The sequence below is a fragment of the Pogona vitticeps genome, chromosome 1, assembly GCF_051106095.1.
Source record: "Pogona vitticeps strain Pit_001003342236 chromosome 1, PviZW2.1, whole genome shotgun sequence".
In the NCBI taxonomy this organism is placed as follows: domain Eukaryota; kingdom Metazoa; phylum Chordata; class Lepidosauria; order Squamata; family Agamidae; genus Pogona; species Pogona vitticeps.
In genome coordinates this window covers 227331017-227335150 of record NC_135783.1, presented here as the reverse complement: position 1 = coordinate 227335150, position 4134 = coordinate 227331017, and the positions used below count along the sequence as shown (strand labels likewise).

General features: G+C 39.1%; 1 long non-coding RNA gene across 1 annotated transcript; it reads right to left on the bottom strand.

Moving 5' to 3' along the window:
• Positions 1-1095: 1095 nt before the first annotated feature.
• On the bottom strand, positions 1096-3814 carry LOC144586748 (uncharacterized). Its single transcript, XR_013541761.1, has 2 exons — positions 2683-3814; positions 1096-1358 (listed from the first exon to the last, which is right to left on the bottom strand). It is a non-coding gene; the product is annotated as an uncharacterized LOC144586748 (long non-coding RNA).
• Between the last annotated feature and the right edge of the window lie 320 nt (positions 3815-4134).

The window sequence follows — 4134 nt, the reverse complement described above, 5'->3', positions numbered from 1 at the left end:
CTCACCGTCAAGGCCACTGTTGAGATGCCCTTACCTGTACCACCCATCAGTCTTATTTTCATGACAGGACAGGAAACAGGGCCTCAGAGAATGACTGTAGTTGTCAGTTAAGCTCATATTGTCCCAAGTGAGCCTTTGAATAGTGTTGTTCCAGACCATTTAGGGTTAGAAAGGACAATAAAAACCAATGGTGTGGTACCACATCAGGATAATAAGCAGGGACAACTTTACCTATATGGAAAGCCAGGATATTGTAGTGGTTAGAGTGATGAACTAGGTCTCAGAAGTCCCAGGTTCAAATCTCCCCTTGGCCATGGAAAATCACTGGGGGCTGGCACTGGTAAAACTACTCCTTAAATAACTCACACATCTTCAAGACCATATTATGGTCACTAAGATGTTACTTGATAGTGTGTAACAGTAACAAATGTGGAAGGAATGGAAGGGTACCTCTGACATCACAGTTTGCATTTTGAATCAATTATACAGCTAAATGCAATGTTAGTCCCAACTATTACACATGAGTTAAACAAGTCTCATTCATTTCAGTGAGCCTACTCTAGTTGGGACCAACACTGGATTTAGCCCATAACTTCTGAACTACCTTTGAAGGCAACCTCATACAGATAATAGAGAGTCTGCCCTGAATGTAACTAATACAAGGATAAATGAGGATACTATAGGTCTACCTTGTCAAATTAGGATTACAAATGATGAATCAGACAGAATTAATAAAATGAAGTCCATTGAATGTCTGTGGATGACAATTATCTAGGAGATCCCCCAACCTGCAACCCCATTAATAACAGGGGGTTCTTCCAGAGGTCCTAAGAACAACCGTGAGGAGGATGTTCTGCATTAATTTTAATAGCAATACCTTCCCCCTCCTAACATCCAGACATTCTGAATAACAGAGCGACAAAACAATAATAACATTCTTATGTTATTTTGTACCATCTTTCCCCTTGAGTTTCCATACTGTTTTTGTACCTCACAAATCCTTTGTTGTTGTTGTTGTTGTTGTTGTTGTTGTTTGCAACTCTTTGTTTTGAGCCAGAGTTTAGCACTCTAATCTTTCCAATATGTAGGAACCCCCCCCCCACTTCAAAGCTTGCCTTCTCCCCCCCCCCTTCTTCCTTTTAAAAGCAGCCTATGACAGTAATATCCTTAGAGAAGAGATTTAGCACATGGGCCAGAGTAATCTAGCAAAGGAAATCCCACTATATCCAATAGGGATAAACAGGCTATACAAACTTTCATTTACCTTTGACCACAGTTCGGCCACCCCCATCGATGAGACAACTGAAACTAGACGTGTCATGGAGCAAATGCTTCTGCACATAACTCATGTTCTGTTCCTAGGGAAATCAGAGAACCACAGTATTTTGATGTGATTCTTCCTGGTAAGGTAGATAAGGAAACAACAACAAGCAGCAAGAAGCTACAATGAAGGTGACACAGGGTGAGAAGAAGCAAAGTGGAATTAAGTGACATTTCTGGAAGATCTCAGATGGGCATAACTGGGATGATAAGTCTGATTTATATCAATATAACTATTTTACATCAGCTGATAACTTAAAACAATACATATGAAGAATTTCTGTTGAAAGCTCCTTAATCCCAAGTCACCTTGAACTCTTTTCTTCACTAAAAAGCAGATCAGAAATCCAAACAAACAAATGTTTTCAGGTGTCCATAGGATAAACCTGAGAAACTTCCTGTTTTTCTTTTTTTTCTTTTTTTTTTTAAACTACGTATATCCCTAGCCATAGTGAAGTTGCTGTTGGTCCCTTGAGCGGTCAGAGTTTTGTATATCAAGCTATCCTTTTCTTTAACAAATTCCCTTCTACAGCTGGCATGCTCTTAGATCCTAAAAACAGCGAATGGAAAGAAAGGCATGGTAGAGCATTCTTTATGTTGCCTAGCTCATCACTGTACAGCCGCTAAGACATCTCTAGGTGATCAGTGACTCTCCTCAACATTTTGGGATGGTTTGCAGAGGCAGCTTTCTCAATATAAATGGTATGTAGTAGTGTGTGTAGATGTAATTGTGCAGAAGTCAACAGTGAGGAAGATAATGAAAAACTGGTAGTTCCAGGAGGAAGTACAGGAAATGTGTCAAATCAGACATCAGGGACAAAAGTAAAATGACCTGGATTATCACTGCTTGTCTGAACTTCACTAGCAGATGTTATTTTTGTGACAGTATTATCCTTTAGACTACTATGTTTTCAAAGAAAAATCAATTTTGAAGACATTTTTATGGGTGAAGTTCAGGATTCTCACGCTTCTTTTCCTTATAAAGTTAGTATATGCACATCTTGTTTCTCATTGTACAGTCAAGGAGTTGTTTGGAAAAAAGACTAACGAAACTAGCAAGTTGCTTGAGAGGCTCAGAGTTTGTCAGCAACAAATGTTTATTGAGGCTAAAGGGAGACAATTCCTCATAAAATGTGAACTGCTTGTTTACAAGAAGCCATTTATACTACAGTATTACATATGGGTGTTATGTATGTCTGTTCTGATGTGTATGCATAAATGCGTTAATGATTTCATACCACAGTTTTGTATCTTTAAGAAATACTGTATTTAAGTAAATTACTGTGAGTAATTTTGATATTGTTAACACAGAGTTTTTGGTCAGTGTAAATGGTTGTGGAAGATGGCAGTCTCAATGCTTACCTTAGCTTTTCACAATTAAAATGAAGTCCAGGGGGAAAATTTCTCCTTGTATAGGATTTTTTTTATTTTTTATTTTTGCAGATCAGCTAGGTGTGGGCAGCCACGGCAGCTGAGGAGAGTGACAAAACAAGAATAAATTAAAAACAAGTGCAGCATCCCCAGCCACTTTGCAGAGTTGCATTAGGCTCAAAAAAAAAAAATAACCAAAGGGAATGTAAAATACACTGAAAATGAGGCAGACTCTTTGATGAGATGCTAAAATGGTGCCCAGAATAGCAATGTTGTGTTTATTGTAACCACTTGCAGCAGAAATACACAAGAACACAAATGATTTGGGGAAAAGGAACCAAATTTTGCTTCAAACACTGCCAGTGGAGAAGCCATCTCAGAGGAAAATTATTGCAGAACATCTCCCTTCTCTGTAGAACCTTGATGAAATTGTCCCCTGGATAGTTCTTTCCACATACAGGCTGGATAATTTCAAAAAGCCGTTTGTGTATAGCTGTAGCACTGGAGGAATAAATCAGAGACGATGGCTGTTCATTCATAACAACCTAGTGAGGTACAATTTCCCAACTCTTAGCTACCAGATCCCATTGAACAAGCAAAACCAATGATACTTTTGGAGGGATTATATTATATACACAGAGACGCGGATAACAGTGTTATAGAGAAAAAAATATTCAGTACCTTACAACAATGATTTTTATATTATGGCATGCTGATTCCATCAGCAATATTATAACCAAAAACAATGAGTGGTACCCAGTTAGTTCCTCCCATCAGTGGAACAGCATCCATCACCAGAGCAAGCATGTTGAGTCCCTCTTCTAACTGCACATGATCATACCAGCTGAAAATCTGTTCTTGATTTCAAGAGGAGCTGGGGGGGAGGGCAGCAGAAGAAGCGGAAAGTATTGTTATAGGTATGATTAGTAGCAGTATTAGATTCAGTATTAGATTTAGCGGCAGATCAATTTCTTTCCATTTCTTAGAACTGCAGAGATGAAAGGGACCCTATAGATCATCAAGTCCAGCCTAGGTCAAGGAGGTACAGTGGGAGAACTGAACTCCCAACCTCTGGCTCCCCAACCATTTGCCTAGACTACTGACCCATCCAGCAGATCTTGGTAAGTACCATTCATTTTTATTTATTTATTTATTTATTTATTTATTTATTTATTTATTTATTTATTTTTGAAATTCCACCTCCCAGAATTCTCCATTGACCCACATTTACAGAGTCTTCCATTTTGCTCATCTGGAGCAGGGTCAATCTCCAAGGCTTCATTGCTTTCTATAAAAAAGGAGCTGCTGTGGTGCTTCCTGGGGGGTCATCATGCTTGGGAGGCACACTCTTTAACCCTTAGAGGGCAGGGGGGAAAGAACTCCCTTGAAGTACCTTGGCAGCTTCCTTTTTGGTACCTCAGAAAGGGGCCAATACTCCAAAGC